Here is an 18,170-nt window from a genome sequence, read left to right on the forward strand (position 1 = left end):
GTATTTGTCGCTTTCCCCACCCATTCTAACAGCAACATATGGGAGGAGTAGTGCAACTGTAATATGCAGGAATTTTTGTGCATGCCTGAGTGGAAATGTTTGTTTACCAAATGACAAATATGAAAGTGTTATCTCATGAGATAGTAGACAGAAAAAGCTGCCGTTTTACTTTGCTAAACTTTTGCACATTTTTTCCTCCACATGAAATATTTCCCCAGGAATGTAACGCTTGTGAAAGATACTGGATCAACAGTTGCGGGGACTGAACTCCTCTACCTGCAAGAAAGGTAACAGTATCTAGATTCCAGCTTTAGAACACTGCATCTTGCTTCCTGATCAGGAAAGGCATTTCCCAAAGTCATGAAGATGAGTTTGGCACCAATGACTAAGTTTTCAGTGTGTCTATAATGCAAATATTAAGGAAGCTAGATAGATGTTAGTTGCAGAGATTTTTATTATGATGGCTGCTTGAATTTCTGCTACTCAATTTTGGGAAAAAGCAACTAACATTTCAGTGATTTGTTTCTCTAGGTTGTTTTTTCTTTTTTTCACCAGTAAGAGACATATTCTCCCTCTTTTGGGGACACTTGTTTCTTGATAATGTCTCTTCCGTAGTGGAAGAAAGAAAGGATTAACCAGCAGCAATGTAGAATGGGATGATGTCCAGGCTTGGACTAACAGTCATAATGAGCACCATCTCACTAACTTCAAGATCTAAATAAAAGTTACGTGTTCTAATTCATGAGAGTGTCCAGTTCTTCATGTTGTCTTCTGTGATAGCCTTTCTTCAAGTGCTGCTTAACTTCAAAAGTCTGTTAATCTTGCACTTTTTATTCAGCTGAGCCAGAACCTGTTGGATATTTGCCATTACCCTTACATTCTATTCCTTCAGAGAATTCCTAAGAATTCTGAAATCCTTTCTATTAGCAATTTTCCCAGATGCCTTGGAAGCCCTGGATCAGGCCTTTGATTTTATCAGTCGTATTGCTGAGAGTACAAGTCTTCTGTGAGTTTTTAAAGGAAAACCATTCTATCCTGATAACAATGGTGACTGCTAGGGAGAAACAGATCTGCACCTCTATTAACGTATTAGAGATTCTTTGTTAAGGTAATGTATGTTTGGATTTGAGCTGTTTGGCAGTTATGGACATGAGCATGTAAATTAAAAATACTTTTTCTGAAATGAGCTAATCTTTAAAACTATGGGCTATAGATCTTGTATGTATCCCTTTACGTTTGTTGTTAGTGAAACACTGTAAAGAATTAGATGTCTATCAATACTAGTTCTATAATGTAATTACTTGAAGCATGTATTTAAAAAAAAAAATCAATAAGTTCTTGGCTCCTGCAGTCATTTAATCTATCTCTTCAGTAAGAGGGATTTGTCTCCTTACAGTCCATCTCGTCATGTATCTTGGTTAAGAGCTCTCTTTAATAAGAGCAGTGGTCAAGAATGTGCTAATAACATGCTAAATTTTACTACTTTTTGTCTTTCCCTTGTTCCTTTGAATTATCAGTTGGACTTGTATACTAGATATCAATACCTTGATATTCGTAATTTGTATATTATTTTTTGAGTGTTAAACAGTACAGTGGAAACTGCATGTTAATATGTCTTTGATGTTAGCACTGACTTGTGCTGTGATTGTTAGGAAGAGCTGGTACTAACAGTTCACTTTGCACTTTTGTTGAATTTCCTCTTAACTGGAATTGTGTTTTTGTGCTGGCTACAGAAATTGAGCATTTGCAAAACTCTGATATGCTTAGGGTAATGAAGTTTTGTAGTGGAGTATGTTTGTATCAGCACCACGCAGGGAGAAAGGTTGTAAATTTGTTTGCTATAAGCCATTGAAAACCTCTGTAACTTGGGCATTCTCAGTTGTGCAAGATTTAAGCTGACAGCTGTACTTTTATGACAATCTTTTGTATTTTCCTGGTCATTTCCCTTATTTTTTGTTTTATCACCTCGATTGCTTCTCCAATGCATACTTTCCACCTCTGTACAGCTTGGTTTATTACTCTGTTTATCTCTAGGTTATCTCAAGCTCTAGGTATCAGACTAGAACTACTCATCATCAAATCATCTTCCCTTCAACTTTCTCATCCCATGCAGACATCACTTCAACATTTTTCCAGACATACTACTTTGGAGGGCTTCCTCTGTTGAGGTGGTAATGACATTGAGAGAAGGAAGAGTGTGCAATACAGTGACAAAGCTGACTCAAAAATCTCAAAGGTGGAATCCGTGGGCAAATAGACTGCTGTTCTCTACTTTCTCCGCACCTCCCCAGTTTAGCTGTTAGTGTACAAGTATGTACATGTTGGTGTGCAGTGTGAAATGTGAAATATCCATTTGATTCCTTCTTGTTTTGCCCAGTCCTGTACTTCCTTGCATGAGAAATGGGAGTCATTGTCACTTTGGATGACATCAGGGGTAGATAAATTTTTAAACTCAGATGTTAATCCTCCAATTGTATTTTGCCCATGTGCTTTCTGATGCTTGGATGCTACAAGGAAACCAGAAGCTATTTTCACTTCTGTAAGGTCATACCAACAGCCTGCTGAGGACATGAGTGGTCTAGTGTTAGTCATGATTAGCCATGTAGACCATAAGGTTTTCCCTCATGGATGTGTAGGGTTGGTGCCTTAGCAGGATGATTTGCTTGCAGTTTCAATCTACACTGGGGTCATTCTGTAAGAATAACTTCACAAGTTTTCCTGTTTATAGGTTTGCCTCTACTCTGTGCAGCTATGTGCTTCCTTGCCTGTGTGACCTCAGTTCTGATGTAACCATTCTACCAACTGATATCACTTAGGATCTAAGATAATTTTTCTAACTCTTGTTAACTCATCCACTGTTACATACTATTTTGTGGCTGGCAGATTATCCTTAGCATGGGCTTTTACCCATCTAATATTAAAAGGTGTTTTCCTGGCCATGTCTAGTAATAATTGCCAATTCTTTTTCCTGCATACTAAGGATCTATTTACTTCCCAGTTCAGGGCTTCCCATTGACAGAGACACTATGTGTCACAAGCCCACATAGTATAAGAATCTACATGTATGATTTTTGCTCCATTGTGTGCTGCTTGGACAGCTGCTCTTATTTTTCCTATTTGTGTGCTACCTCCACATTCCTCTATTTCTTGCTTGCCAATGGTAATATCCAATGCAGCAGCTTTATATTGCTGTTTGCCATTTTTCCTATGGACTGAGGCCACGTGTTTTCTGTTGGTATGCCTCAGTAAGGTGCATTTCAATTGGTGAAGGCTTAAAGATAGCTGTAATGCTGAAGATATGTGTTTATATGCATCTATCATTTGAAAACTTTACTGTGTCTTTCAGCTAATTTCTGGATGGTATGTTTTTGTGCAATTCCTTTTCAGGGAGCAGTCCCCTTCAGGATTACTTCCATTCTGATTTGTACAGGCCGTTCCTTACATATTTTCTCAACTTGCTTAACTGCTCAGACTAAAGATGATAGAAATCTTTTTTTTCCCGTTCAGAATATTGTTGTTCTGTTTCTTTAAATGTGGTTGAACAAAACAGTCAAGATCTTTTTCACCCCCTGGGGCCAGTATGGAACAGTAAGTAGCATGTTCAACAAAACTCCATTCAGCTATAGCAGTGTTGAAGGGTTGTATTGACCTAGTGACTGATAAATTTTTAACTCTTCAGTTAGAGTTCTAACTGCCTCTCTATGTTCTAATTTCCACTCCCATGGCTTGCCTTTCCATAGGGGTGAGTATGATGGATAGGAAATGATAGAAAATCCAGGTACGTTTCCTCTAATACCCATTAACTGTTCCCATTAACTGTTGTAATTCCTTCCTTGATTGAGCTCTACAATTTTTCATAGAGTATCTGGAGGAATCACTGCATTATTATCAATCAAATATCTTAAATTTTTACTTCTTTACTTGGTCCCTTACATTTTCCAGGTGGAATCTCAACTCCTGCTTTATCTAGTATTTGCCATACTACTGCTGCTGCTTCGAAGTCCCTTCTATTAGAATATCACCTATATATCATTCTGAGGAAGTGAGATTGTCTATAGAAGTTCAGTGAGTCCAGCATGAGCAACTGTGGGAGAATGCTTGTACTCCTGTGTGAGTCTGTAAAAGATATATTGTATTCCCTCCCAAGTGAAAACAAACTTTTATTAATCTTCTTCCTGCAAAGGAGCTGTGAAAAACGTGTTCTTTACATCAAAAGCTGTCATCCATGGTTGTGTGTCTGGTTGCAAAGTAGCTGTTAAGTTTGTGGTGTTTGAGATAGCAGCAGCTAGGAGGGCTGTATTAGCATTTAGGTGCCAATAATTGATTGTTAATCGCCCCCTCCCATCTGCTTTCTGGACTGGCCAGACAGACGAGTTATATGGGGAGGGAGTTCTGGAGGGAATTTGTCTTTTCTTCCAATCTGCTTTAACTTCAGAAACTGCATTTCATACTGCAGTAGAAATAAAGTATTGCAATCCATTAGTGATCTTAGATTCAGGGAGTGCAGGGGCTGTGTGAACCGTACACACTGCAGCACCCCTATCCCTTTGGGGTTCAAGATTGTTATTTGAGCCAAAAGATGTACGCTGCCTTTTGGGTGGCATTAGGTTCACCCATCGAGGACATCAAATCCTAAAACATTTTCATGATGGTTTTTAATTGCAAAGTGAGTAGGTGATACACATTTCTCACCTGGGAGTTATAAGTTGACTCTAGTGGATTGACAACAGCACTCTGGCGTGCCATTCACGCCAGTAATCTTAACCCTTTGCTATCCAGATTACACTTCTTGGCATGTTGCTATGTTAGTATTGAAATTTGGACTCCCGTGTCTATTAGAAATGTCACCAATTGTCTTTGAGGACTGATTGGTCTCAATATGTATGAGCCATCATAGTTTATTCATTGATATGTCTCCACTTGTCAGACAAGCAGACCCAATTGCCAGCCGGCCATTACTTGTCTTTTTTTTTCTTCATGCCCTTTGATTCCTCTTAGGGAATTAAGAGATTATCTCACTTTCTCTGAACTGGTGTTGAAGAAGATGACATACATTCCTTTCTTTCACTACTACTCAATCTGTATCACTATGCCCGTGTCATTTCTGGAATGCTTCAGTCAGACCCAAGATAATGCTAGTAGGCTGACTATGCATTGCAGCTCTGGGAATGCCCAGAGCTAATGCCCTTTTCCATAAGTCGGTTCTCTATCCTCAAGATCTTGTTAGCACATTTTCAAATTTATTTCCTTTTGGTTTACCCACTGTTCCTTGTTCCACAGATCCCACCTTATGATCTCCACCCCAGAACTTTAAACTTTGTCTGCCAGTGCATCCTCCCAGCCCATTTTCATGACTGTAGTTAACTGTGCCATGCATTAAATCTTCCCATGTGGGGAGCTGATTAAAGGTATTGTGTGCATTGTTATCTTGTACTGAATTATGTTCTGTGTCTCTTGATCACATTCTGTTTTGCAGCTAGATGGGATTTAAGGATAGTTGAGGCTCCTCTAATTAGTGATTTAAGCACTGTTAAATCTAATGAACAGATAATGGCACGTCATGGGCCCCTCCTTCCTGTAATACTTTTTTGCAAGTTACTTTTGTGAAGACTGTGAGGAGCTCACTTAAGAGATTTAATGGGAATTACCAGGGGTTCACTTCACTCCATGGGGCCTATTCCCCCAGCCCTATAAGCTACATGGCTGGTGATAGGGTGAAGTGTATCTGCAGGCCCAAGTCTTAAATTTAAGAAAACTCATGGTGCGTAGTAATTATTTGCTTCATTCTGACTCTTCATAATATGGTCTCCATCACTTAAGCATACTTGCCACAAGTATTCTGTTTTTCTCTGCTATATCTCTATTGGAACTTTGTCAGTTGTAATGGATCCTAGAGGCAGTTCTCATAGTATATTGTGGCTGACCACCTCGGGGTGATGTAGATTGGTTTGCTTAGCAACAGGGATTAGAACATTAGTTTAAGAACCAATATATTAGTTTAACTGAAGGAATTCGTAAATTGATAGTTCTGAAACTTTCCATTTCAGCTCTAGTGGGTGAACAGTCTTGTTTTTCCTAAATAATTTTGCACTGGGGACATAATAGAATATACGTTTATCTTCTGCCTCGATGATTTTGCCTCATGAGAAGTGCTGGAATCACAACAGAATACTTTTATTTTTTGCCTCAAAACGTGCAAGGGCATTTTGATTGTGTTCTACATAGATTGTTTTAAAAAGTGGCTCACTATGGCCTAATAAGCAATGGAAATTATCCAAACTGGGGATAAGTGCATGGAAATGAGTCAAAGGTTTCAGTAATGAAGCTGGTGGTGGAAAAAAGAGGAAGTAGGTCGGCACTTGGCTACTGTAAATACCACTGAGCATACCCAAAGGGACATGTGCACACATCTATGAGACCTTGAAAAAGAATGCATGTGTATTGCAGTGTACTACATGTGTATGTCTTAACTGTATAAATAGAACCTGAACTCTGAAAGGGTATGCTTGCTTGTCAAGTTGCCCGATGTGCATCATGAGGAATAAAAGGAATGTTGCTTTCTAACACCACATAGGAGTTAGAGAGTTTTCTTCCTGGATTTCGGATGACAATTTTAGCAACCCAGATGGGACAGTGAGACTGAAATCTCATGGACCGAAGGGGCCTCTGTTCAGCGCACATACTGAGTGATTCTCTGGGAGATCCCGCAAATCCCAGCTCTGTCAGGACCAGCCACAAGTTCCCTGGAATATGGTAAGGCATTCCTTTTTATTGCCTCGGGTAAAGCATGACAGAAGTCTGTATCACTTATGGAGAGCAAGGGTAAGGGGATCCCCAAGTAGGTACCCCACACGCAAGCGGGGAGATCTCCCAAGTGTGTGACAGGTTCTGCATTTCCTGGAAGTAACGCAGTAAGGGGGAGCTTGAGACCAGCCCTCCAAGAGAAATAGAGTCCAAGTCCCTGTTAAAGGGGGTACTTGAGAGATTCAAGATCCTCTGGGTTCTATGTTTCCTGGAAGTAACATGAAGAGGGGGTGCTTGAGACCAACCCCCCAGTAGAAATGGGCATTGAGTCCCTGTTAAAAGGGGTGCTTGAGAGATTCAAGACCCTTCGTGTTCAACATTTTCCTAAAAGTGGTTTACTTACCAAAATAAACCTAAAATACGGTTGCTGACATTGTGATTTTGTATGTGAACATGGGTATGTGAGTATTATTGTAGCAGCGCCAAGCTTTTTATTTCTTTTCTCCATGGTGTGTGTATGTGGTGGATCTGCAGACTGTGTTAAGCTTTGCTTTTTACTTTTGTAGCTGCAGCAGTGTGTGTGTGTGTGTGTGTGTGTGTGTGTGTTAGAGTGTGTGAAGGCAATTTGCACATTCCGGACATTCCAGACATGGTGTAGTCGGTTGTGGAAATTGCAGAGGAAACTTGTTGAAAATTGTAATAATTGTTGGATTGGAGAAATGATTAAAATTACTCATGTAAACCTGGGGTCTGTGGAAAAACGACAAGTTCCCATCTTGCTGAAAGATACTGATCATGGCTCTCCCAGGAGGAATTCAGTGTACAACTATGCCTTGAGGGACTGGCAGACACAGTCACCTAGTAATTTGAGAAAGGACAATTGTCCAGAATAAAGTGTATTTATATTCAAGTGTATTTAGATTGTTGTGATTGGTTGCAGTTTGCGCTGGGCCAAAATAGATGAGTACTGGAACAAGAAACAACCTGCCAACCCTACCATGAGACTCGCATAGCGCTCTGAGAAAGAGCCAGGGGAGAAACACTTGCAAACTCTTGTTGTAAAATAGTATGTTACCTCAAGGATGGGGAGGAATACACTGGAAGTTGGAATGTTCTTATCTGCAGAAATCTAGGAAACCTCAGTGTTAGCATTGAAAATCTCCATGACTGGAGATGAGACTGAAATAGAATATTTGGTAGTCACAATTGGTTTCTGTATTCACAGAATATATGTTTTATACAGATATGTATTTTGAGGGTACCAAAGCCCTTAATTGGTCAAGATTGGTTGGAGGAATTAGAGGGGAAAACAAAATTTTAAAATTGGGTCTTTTATAAACAGGAGAGTTGCCTGGAAGATCAGAGGCAGTTTGTAATGAAAGTTTTGAGAGATTAAAAAAAAAGGGGGGGGGGAAAAGAAAAGAAAAAGAGAGACGGGAGGGGCATAGGCCATGGAAGGCACAGGAGGGAACAGAGAGGAAACTGAGAAAGGAAAGAAAGGAGGATAGAGACAGAAGATTATTGGCATTGATCGTAGTGCAGGGAACTGAAAGGGGGATGAAGAGGGGAAAAAAAAGATGTAAGGGCAGTGCTAGAACCAAGAAGAGAGAATACAAGGCCAGAGATCAGAGTACTGATCGATGTAGAAAATGTTAGAGGTTTGGATTGTTAAAGCAATTGGATTGCCACAAAAAACAGCAGCAAAGATCCAGATCAAAACTGCTCACTCAAAAGCCACAGATATAATGGCAGTAAATACCGAATGAGGGGGACCAGGGGTGAGACCTCAGCCAAACCCCTAGTTACAATAAGGCTAGAGAATGAAGATGTAAAATTTCTTGTAGATGCTGTTGCAATGTATTCAGTTATCAATACTTGTAAGGCACAGTTAAGCAATCAGACAACATCAATAATTGGAGCCACCGGGAAAGCTGGAGTGCAACCATTCTTCCATCAGTCAAAATTGGAAAATGTATACATATCAATTTCTATACATCCCTGATTGCCTGGTGCCATTAATGGGGAGAGATATCATAAACAAACTTCAGGCCCAAATCATGTTTGGTAAAGGACAATTCATAATACATGCTTCAGAAAATAAAAACTGTGGAGACTCAAGTTCTTATATTACAGAGATCATTCCCTACTGACCAGACAGTACCAAAGGACTTGGAAAATGCTGTAATACCATGGATCGAATCATCAGAGACACCCAGACAACCGAGATGAGCTGAACCAGCAATGGTAACTATCTAGCTGATGCCAGGAGCAGCACCGGTAAGATGAAATGTTTTCTTCTGAACTATAGACCCTAGAGCCTTTGATAGAGTATTTTAACTTGCTAAACAGCTGCATGAAGACTTAAAAGGAGAAATGGGAAACCTAATGTGGACACTGGAATATGGAAGTCCTTCAGAGTCCTTAAGTTAAAAAGCCCTTGTTTAAAAACTGTAGCAGCTACAATCTTGCTTGTACAGGAGGCCAGAAAATTGACTCTGGGAAACAGAATAACTTTGTATATTCCCTGTAAGGTTACTGCAGTACTGAATCAATCCAAAGAAAAGTTGTTGGCCATCTCTGAGCAGGATCATGAAGTACAAAGTGTTCCTGGTAGAATGAGAGGAAATGAGATTAAAGATATGAAAATGTTTGTCGATGATAGCAGTTTTGTGTGAGATGGCTTAAGAAGGCCAGGTATGCTGTAACAACCAGAGATAAAATAATAGGCTGGTTCTCTGGCACTACCACCTCAGCAGAGAAAGCAGAACTCGCAGCCTTGTTAAGAGCACTGGAGTTAGCAAAAGGGAATAAGTGCCAATATTTGGACAGACTTAAAATTTGCATTTGGGATTGTGCATATGGGTGGTGCTATCTGGAAAGAACAGAGGCTATTAATCTCCCAAGGAATACCTGTAAAATATGGAGAAACAATAATAAAACTGTTAGACCAAAGGAAATAGCTATAAAACACTGCAAAGCCCACCAGTCAAACATCAGTGATATTAATATAGGCAATAGTAGTTCAGATACAGCTGCCAAAAATGCAGCAGAAGGAGCTTTCCTCCAACTCATAACCCTGAGATATCAAAGACTGATGAATGAACATCCAAAGTACCAGACAGAAGTTGAAAAACTAGCTTTCTTGCTAAAAGGTGAGAAAAACAAAGCAGGATGGTGGGCAACTCCAAACAACCAAGTAATAGTTCCCCAACCAGTAAGGAGGAAAATAGTAGAGGATAATCAAACTATATGCTGGGCATCAGATGCTATCATCAATAGTCTAAGACTCAAATTTTAAGTGTGTGAATGGGAGAAATTGTGAAAAGCATGGTGAGCAAAGTGTGAAGTATGCCTGAAATATAATCCACACAATACAAAAAGACCACCTCCTGGAGTTACAAGGAGAGGATGCAGCCCAGGAAACTATTGGCAGATAGACTATTCTGAGCTACCATGAAAAGCTGGCTACAGGTACTTGCTGGTATTGGTTGATACTTTTTCAGGACGACCAGAGGCTGATTGCTGTCACACCAATGAAGCGAGAGAAGTAGTAAAGGTTATGCTAAAAAATGTTATCTCTAATTTGGGGTACTAAAATGGATATCATCACATAGAGGTTCATATTTTGTAGCTGAAATTGTTCAAAACCTAGGAAAAATCATTGGAATAGAATGAGGTTTGCATACTCTTTAATGGCTGCAGTCTAGTGAAAAGATGGAAAAAATGAATAATAATAAAAAAAAAAAATTAGTAAAATCTGTTAAGAAACTGACTTGAAAAGGCCTGAGGCTCAACCTCTCACCTTACTATATGTTCTGATAAAACAGCATGCTGAAGAGAAAATTAGTCCTTACAAAATTATGTATGGAAGACCATTTCAAGTATTGGTGGATAGTATTGATGTAAACCAATTAGGTGAATTAAAGCTAAGAGAATGTCATCTCTTTGGGAAAAGTCCTATCTTCTATCCACAGGTTTGTGGCTCCAGTGGCACCAGCACCTCTGTAAGTCATAGCACATCCATTCCAACTCAGTGAGTGGGTGTATCTATGGACTTGGAGCTCCGAACCACTACAGGAGAAGTGGAAAGGACCATATCAAATACTACTGGCAATGCACACTGCTATCAAGGTGGCAGGAGTAGACCCTTGAATTCATTACAGAAAAACAGAAAGTGCACAACCCACAGTGGCAAGTAGAACAGACTGCACTGATGAAACTGGAATTTTCATGTATATGAATACAACTTGTAAACGGGGAAATGAAAAATCATTTTATGAACTTGAATATAGTTATTGAGATATAGTTACTTTTAGAGTAACTAAATTGTTTGTCTTATATTGACTGCATTAATTGTTTGCTTATATTAATTGTTTGGGGAAAAAAACACCTCTTTTACAATTCTTAAGGGATATGTATTTTGTTTGTCTAAAACGATAACAGTAATTTTTGCAATATGTACTTATGCTTATCAATTGCATGCATGGTATCAAAATAAGCACATGAAATTGATGAAAAAGGGGGCTGACGCTAACAGTTCTGGTTCTTGTTGGATATGCTCAGAATTGCCAAAATATGAGACAAACCCATACCCATTATGAGGATCACCACTACCAAAACAGAGTTGGGACACGGTATTTGTTAACATCCATAGCGTACTTTGCAGATAGATATGAAGAATTATAAACATGGATTGTAGGAATTCAGCCTATGAATGATACCATTTGTCTGACAGATGCAGAGACTAGTCAAGTAGGGAAGGCTCCAGTAGGAAAATACCCACACTATAAATGCACAATATAAATGATAAATAAGTATTTTGAAAAAAAAAAAACAAAAAAAACAGGAATAAACATTGGGTCTCAGCTAAAAGGAAAGATACTGGCTATGTGGAGATCGAGCTTGGAGGGTATTAACTTCATGGTGGATCATAACTTGTACCCTAGGAATGGTAATACCATAGATGATAGTAACAAATCAGTTATCTGGGGTAATACAGGCCTGAGTACTCTCCAAAGTCAAGAGAGAAGTCCTTAATCCGCTAATAGAAAAACCTAGTAGTTTTCATTCATTCGTTAGGTGCTTTATTCCCTCTTTAGAAGTTGCAGAAAGGGCCATCAGCACATATCTATGAGAAAAATCTTTTCTTGAAAAAGAATGAATGTGTATGCCGATGTACTGCATTGTACTTCCAGGCCCCCCTACTTCTTCCTCAAGGGGATCTCTGGGTCTCGGGCCCTTTTCCAGCGCTGCAGCAGTAACAGCTGCTATTGTTCTTTCCAATTTCCTTGCTCCTCAATCAATTTTCCAGATCCCTCACCTCTCTTCTGGGTCCTGACATCCCTGTTACACTTTGCTCATCTCTGCATTCCTCAGCCTGTGTCTTTCCGAAACCTTTTTCACTTTCCAAACTTTCATAATTACAAAAACATATCATTAACAGTTACACTTTCATATACCATCAAAACAGTTTGTCCCCCTCCCTTCAAAATCATGAGTCAAACAATTCAGTTCTTCAACTTAGTCTCACAATTAGGATACTCAGTTATAAGAACTGGTTCTGTTACTTAATTTATGTTCTCAGTTTCTTACTCAGGGTCTTCCCTGACTCACCAGCGATGTCCTTCTAGTGAGCTAAAATACAACTCAGAGGGGTGTTTTTTGGAATTTTCTTAGATGCTCTCTATCCAGTGATAACCTTTTATATTTGTCCAGTTCTAATTGCAGATGAAAGTCCTTCATGCGTGGCTGGGTAATGGAGTCTACCTGCTTCCCCAGGGTACGGTATCAGATCGAATTCATTATCCAAGAGCCATAACCAACATCCCCCAGCAAGACAGGAATTTTTAAACAAGGAATGTATTTCCACAACTATCACTTTCACAGCACAAGCATTTAACAATCTGCAGGACAATAACAAAAATCTATATAGTTGCCACAACCAAGAAAACCAGTTCAGACATTTACTCTTTCCACGTGTTTCCACCTGTCACATATGTGCAGTGACACATTTTATTCCAGACTGTAAATGTCCTACCCAATACAGCTGCTGTGCCAGGGCCTTACCCAGTTAACTTTCAGAGAGATTGATGATCTGTGTCCCATGCCAAAAAATTATGGTTTTGGTGCCTTCAGGACTGATACATGGTTTTATGGCTGTGCACTATGTGGTGCCCACCAGGCTTATGTGTACATCTCTAAGACTTTATTCAGAAAAAATAATCCAGACTTAAGGAATATTTTTGTCCAGAGGGTCTTGTCAGTTCCCATAGTGATCCATAGTGATCCACCTGAGAGTTGGAGTTCTTTCCAACTTTTTTGGACAAGCTGCCAGCAGGCCCAAGGAGTCCGCCTCTCAGAGGGTCCCACAGCTAAGCAGAGTCTCTTGCCTGGCTTATCAATTGAAGCTGAGAAATCCAACATTAACTTGACACAACAATGAGTCATGTTAAGCAGGTATTCCTTCGTTACAGTGCTGGGTGCACGGGGGATCACTCCACCAAACATGCACAGTGAGGAAATTGACGACTACGCATTTGTGGGTATAGCATGTATGTATTCATTACATTTCTGAGAAATTGGTTACATACGCATTGGATTTCTGAGTACTTGTTAACATGTTGTCCTACTCTTCTGAGCATGTGTCATAAAATGTGGGGAAGATCTATGGGCCCTATCTGGTGGTTGCTGGATGAAGACTAGTAGTCATCCTCGCAGTGAACTTCTTACCTTCGGGGGGTGTTGCAGCCCAGACTGGTTTCTGCTGGTGCTGTGCTGAGGCATCTGTTCTGCTTTCTTATCTTTACTTGACCGCAGGTTCTCTTGGCCTCTGCATTCTGTCCTTAAGCCTGTATTTATAAGTGTTCTGTCCTTCAGCTAATGTCTGCACAAGTTACGTGATAAAGTTGTTCATTGTTCCTGATTCACCTAACACTGCACTTCTTTTTTACATTGGAAGAGTGTTCAGGATGGAGATGGCACTGAACTGATGCATGAGAAGTATTCTTAGAGCTTGCCTATTGTGTTTGTTCATGCTGTTTCTTTTTTTGCAGAAATGGTTTTATCACAAGCATCTAGTGCCATAGTGACTTATGTTTGAATGACGTATTTAAAGGTGAAAGATGTGTGCAGAAGTCACTTCTAACTATGCTTGCTTGCTTTGGATCATATTTTGCTAAGTGCATTCTAGATCCATTAACTACACGTAAAGTGGAAGCACTTGACAATTTAAAAAAAAATATATAGACAAAGATATCTTAGTCATATATTAACAAATGCAATACAAATCAGAGATCCTTTTTTTTTTTTTTTTTTTTTTTTTTTTTTTTTAAATTTCTGTTGATATACATAGAATAACAGGATAGAAGATGACATATCTTACCACATTTTAATAGAGCTAGTTCATCTGTAAGGAAATAAGTCAGTTTTGATGGGTGAAAACATATCCAAAAGGTTTGAGTTAGTTTTCTTGAGTTTCTGTTTCCCTCTGCTGGACTGTAGTTAGAACTGCCAACTTTTTTTTTTTTTTTCTTTTCTTTTTTTTCTTCTCACAATCAATCTTCTAAAGTTACTGCTTCCTTGTACTTTCAGGTGAAACACTTGAACAGTCTTCTTTGGTGGCCACATCAATAGGGCTGATCAACTTATTTTGTAATAATATCTTTAAATAAATACCGCAAATAAATACAAGTTTGAAACAGTAAGGAAAAGACACAAAGACACTTAGAAATATTTTAAGATGAAACTAAAATATTTCCTTGAAATATTAAACATTAAAATGAATGATTCCAATATTATTATCAACTGAAATAAAATTGATGTAATTGATTTTATTCTCCATGGTGTCAAGTATTAGCTGGAGTTTTTCTTTTAGGTGAAAGTTACAACTACAATGGCAGCTAGGAAAATATGAACTGGACATGGGAAGAAACAGTGAAAGTAATGTAGCACAGGAGCAGGTATCTGAAGGGAGTGTGGAATCTCCAGGCCCAGACAATGTTGAGATTTAGCTGGTCTGGAGTAACCTGCACTAGATATCAAGTTGGCTCTGCTTTAAAGCAGTACAATGGACTAGAATGACTTGCCTGTTTCACTGTGTGTGATATGCAGGCTAACTGATCTGGAGTGTGGGCAGGCTGAAGAGATGAAGTAACAAAACTTTCAAAGTCTCCTGCTTTTATTCAACCAGGGTAAGATAGTAATACTTCGCTAAAGCTCCAACTAATAATACTTTTTGAAAATTCATATTACTGTCTGGCGTGATTAGCTAGTGTGGTTTATAAAACATGTCTGAACATTTATTATACTTATATGCATGCTAAGATTAAAAAAGTAATCATGAAATTACAAGTGTTGCTATTTTGTAAGTCTCTCTTACGAATTTTAATTTGTAGCATTGCTATAGATTAAAAATAAAAAGGAAGCCAAGGTCCTGGGTTGCATAGATTTAGTAACAGTACTGATTTCCTAAAACTTGGGTGAAGTTACTGCACACGTATGTTTACATAATTGGAAACTAACATGATCCTTCACATCTTCCTTAGAGGCAGCAATGGCTAGTAACTGTGTTGTCCTCATATAAGATTCTAAGATTATATAGTCTCAGTAGGCAACATAAAATCTTCAAAATTTGTTCACAAGAACTTTAAAGTGTGCTTTTTCTATCTTAGCTAGATTTTTATGTTTACAGTGAAACTTAGATCAGTTTTGCAGGTGTAAGTTTAAACTTGTAGCTGAAAAAAAGTTGGAACAAGGCTATTTCAAAGCTATTTGAAATACCACCGAAATTTTAAGTACAGTCCAGTTTTAAGCCCTTACAGCTTCCCTGCTAGATGTTCCTAATCTGTGTATGTGACTTAGATGAAATTGCGGTCTAGGTATAGTGAACGGATCTGCAAAAGTCATGCTTCATGCCTGAGATGCTCAAGAGGATGAAGTCATGGGAATGAATGCCAGATACTTGTCATCTAAAGTTTTGTTATGCTATGTTGAGCATCTTGCTATTTATCTTAATAGGACAAGAGTGTAAGATTTGCTAAGACCCATGATTAAGACCTCATGTGTCCCAGCAACACTTCTTACTCCAAAATTGCCAAATGGTAGAGGAAAAGGAAGTGGTATTACTCCCTTTCAAGATGGGACACTTGCTGTGAACCTTCATCTTTGTTTACACCATCGGGGGGGGGTGGGGGTGGGGGAGGGGGGAAGATTTGAGAAAGTGTCTTTGTTGGATCTACAATTGCATGGAGAGAAGAAATGTAAACCAAAGAAGAAACAAATAGGAGTTCCTAGGATGAGGATACTTCCTTATTGCAAATAATAAAGCTCTGAATTTATCTAAATTTCTCTTAGAATGCCCTCCTTAACAGGTTACAGAGTCATGCTTTTTCTTCGCCGTAACAAATTTTGCATTCTTTTTTTCCCCACTTACTAGTTATCTTCATGGAGATTGTCTTTTTGGGCTGGTAGCTCATGGGAGATTCCTTTTGCCTTTTCCTTCAGAGGATGTTCTTCAAGCCATTTATTGCTAGTTAATAGCAAAAACAACCTTAGAAAGTATTTTGGATTCAGAAAAAGGGGGTGGAATCAGAAACGCAACAGACTCTTGGAATGAACCAGGACCTTGGATAGACTTGGATCTTTGTGGCTTTGATGGTTTCTTACACTCCAGGAGTGCTGTAGAGATTGTCCCTTCGAGAGCTTGGGGTTTTGTATCTCTGAATTATGAAGAACCTTCCTTTCTAACATCCACAAGCTTTCAAATAATAGGACTTGCAAACTGATAGAAGTTAAGAAGAAATTAAAACAGTCCTTTAGGATATCCAGCAGCTTTCATATTTGTGACAGTTCACTTGATCATACATGAGGCACTTTCAGATATCAGTAAAGTCAGATTATTAAAAGTACCAGTTTTCTAGTAGGAATCTGCAGTTCTTTCTTATCCTTTCTGCAGTGAAATGAACAGTAACGTTTTTATCTATAAAGTACATTTAAGCCTACTAATCCTATGGTCATCACTGCCTCAATTAGTATCATTTTCTAAATCATGGAGTTATAATCAAAATCCATTTCCAAACTTTACAAAGCTGTTTGTGAACTGAAAACCATGGTGGCTGCTGTATAAATCTTTTATTCCATTTGAAAAACAAATATTTTGTGAAAGAGCTTAGACTATGTAAGAGCTTCAGACAAAGCAAGGGGAATGCAACAATTTGTGTTACGAAGTTAATCTGTTTTGAGAACTGAACATTCTAAATCAAGTAAATTCTCTGGCTGTGCATCTCTTCAGGGAGTGCTAGCGGTTGGCAGACCGAGGAAAAGTTCATTTGTTTCCCACAATGATGTCTGCAGATATATGTTGATCATCAGTTTAATGTTATTAAGAATCATTAAAAGGGTTTATTCTACTAAATTCAGCCATAGGACAGCCTGAAATAAATTTAAAATGGTTTTTAAGTGGATCCTTACTACCACAAATACACCATAGAAAATCTGTGTCTGAAGTGAACCTCCTTGCAACCAAAGACAAGACCAGAGAGCTTACACTCTTGTTTAATTTCATGTAGTTGGTGATGGCCCAGTTCTCTAATTTGTCTAGACCTGTCTGCAAGGCTTCTCCATCATCAAGGGAGTCAGCAGCTTCTCCAAATTTATTATAATCAGCAAATGTTCTAAACAGCTTCTAGTCCTACATCCAAGTCATTTATGAAAACATTAAGGAGAACTGGCCCTAGAATGGAGCCCAAAGAAGCCCCGCTTGTGACTGGCTGCCAGCCTGACATAGCTCCATAACACAACCCTTTCAGCCCAATCCATCAGTCAGTTGCTCACCCATCACATTATGTTTTTATCTAGCTTTATGCTGGGCATTTTGTCCAGAAGGATATTGTGAGAAATAGTATCAAATGGTTTACTGAAATCAAAAAAGATAACATCAGTTGGCTTCCCCTGGTCAACTGGATGGGCAACTTTGTCATAAAACGAAATTAACTTAATTAGACAGGGCTTTCTCCTCATGAAACTGTGTTGGCTGTGACCAATGACCATATAGTTCTTCAGGTGTTTTTCAGTAACTCCCACCATAATTTTCTCCATAATTTTACTGGGCACTGAAATGAAACTGACAGGCCTATAATTAACAGGGTCTTCTTTCTTGCCCTTCTTGAAAATTGGAATTTTTGCCAGCTTTCGGTCAAATGGGATCACTCCAGATTCCCAAGACCACCGAAAAATAATTGAGAGGTTCACAGTGTCATTGAAAGACTCTTTAATTAACCTGGGATGAGTCCCATTGGTCCCATAGACTTATATGCATCAAGGTAAAGCAAGGTAAATCCTGCACAAGTTTGAGGTTGGCTGGAAGCTGATTGTTCCTGCAGTCACAGTCCTCCAACATGGGACACCTGGGGTGTCAGACCCCATCATTA

At 38.9% G+C, this 18,170-nt stretch overlaps 1 protein-coding gene across 1 annotated transcript in view; it reads left to right on the forward strand.

Annotated features, from left to right (window-relative positions):
- LOC125687911 (alpha-2-macroglobulin-like protein 1) overlaps positions 1 to 18,170 on the forward strand; it is a 66,312-nt gene that overhangs the window by 10,059 nt on the left and 38,083 nt on the right. The window contains exons 2-3 of the mRNA XM_048933250.1: positions 219 to 12,523; positions 13,218 to 13,295. The gene's annotated coding sequence lies outside the window, so the exon portion shown is untranslated. The remainder of the gene's footprint in view (positions 1 to 218; positions 12,524 to 13,217; positions 13,296 to 18,170) is intronic.

This window comes from Lagopus muta, chromosome 1, assembly GCF_023343835.1.
Source record: "Lagopus muta isolate bLagMut1 chromosome 1, bLagMut1 primary, whole genome shotgun sequence".
Taxonomy (NCBI): Eukaryota; Metazoa; Chordata; class Aves; order Galliformes; family Phasianidae; genus Lagopus; species Lagopus muta.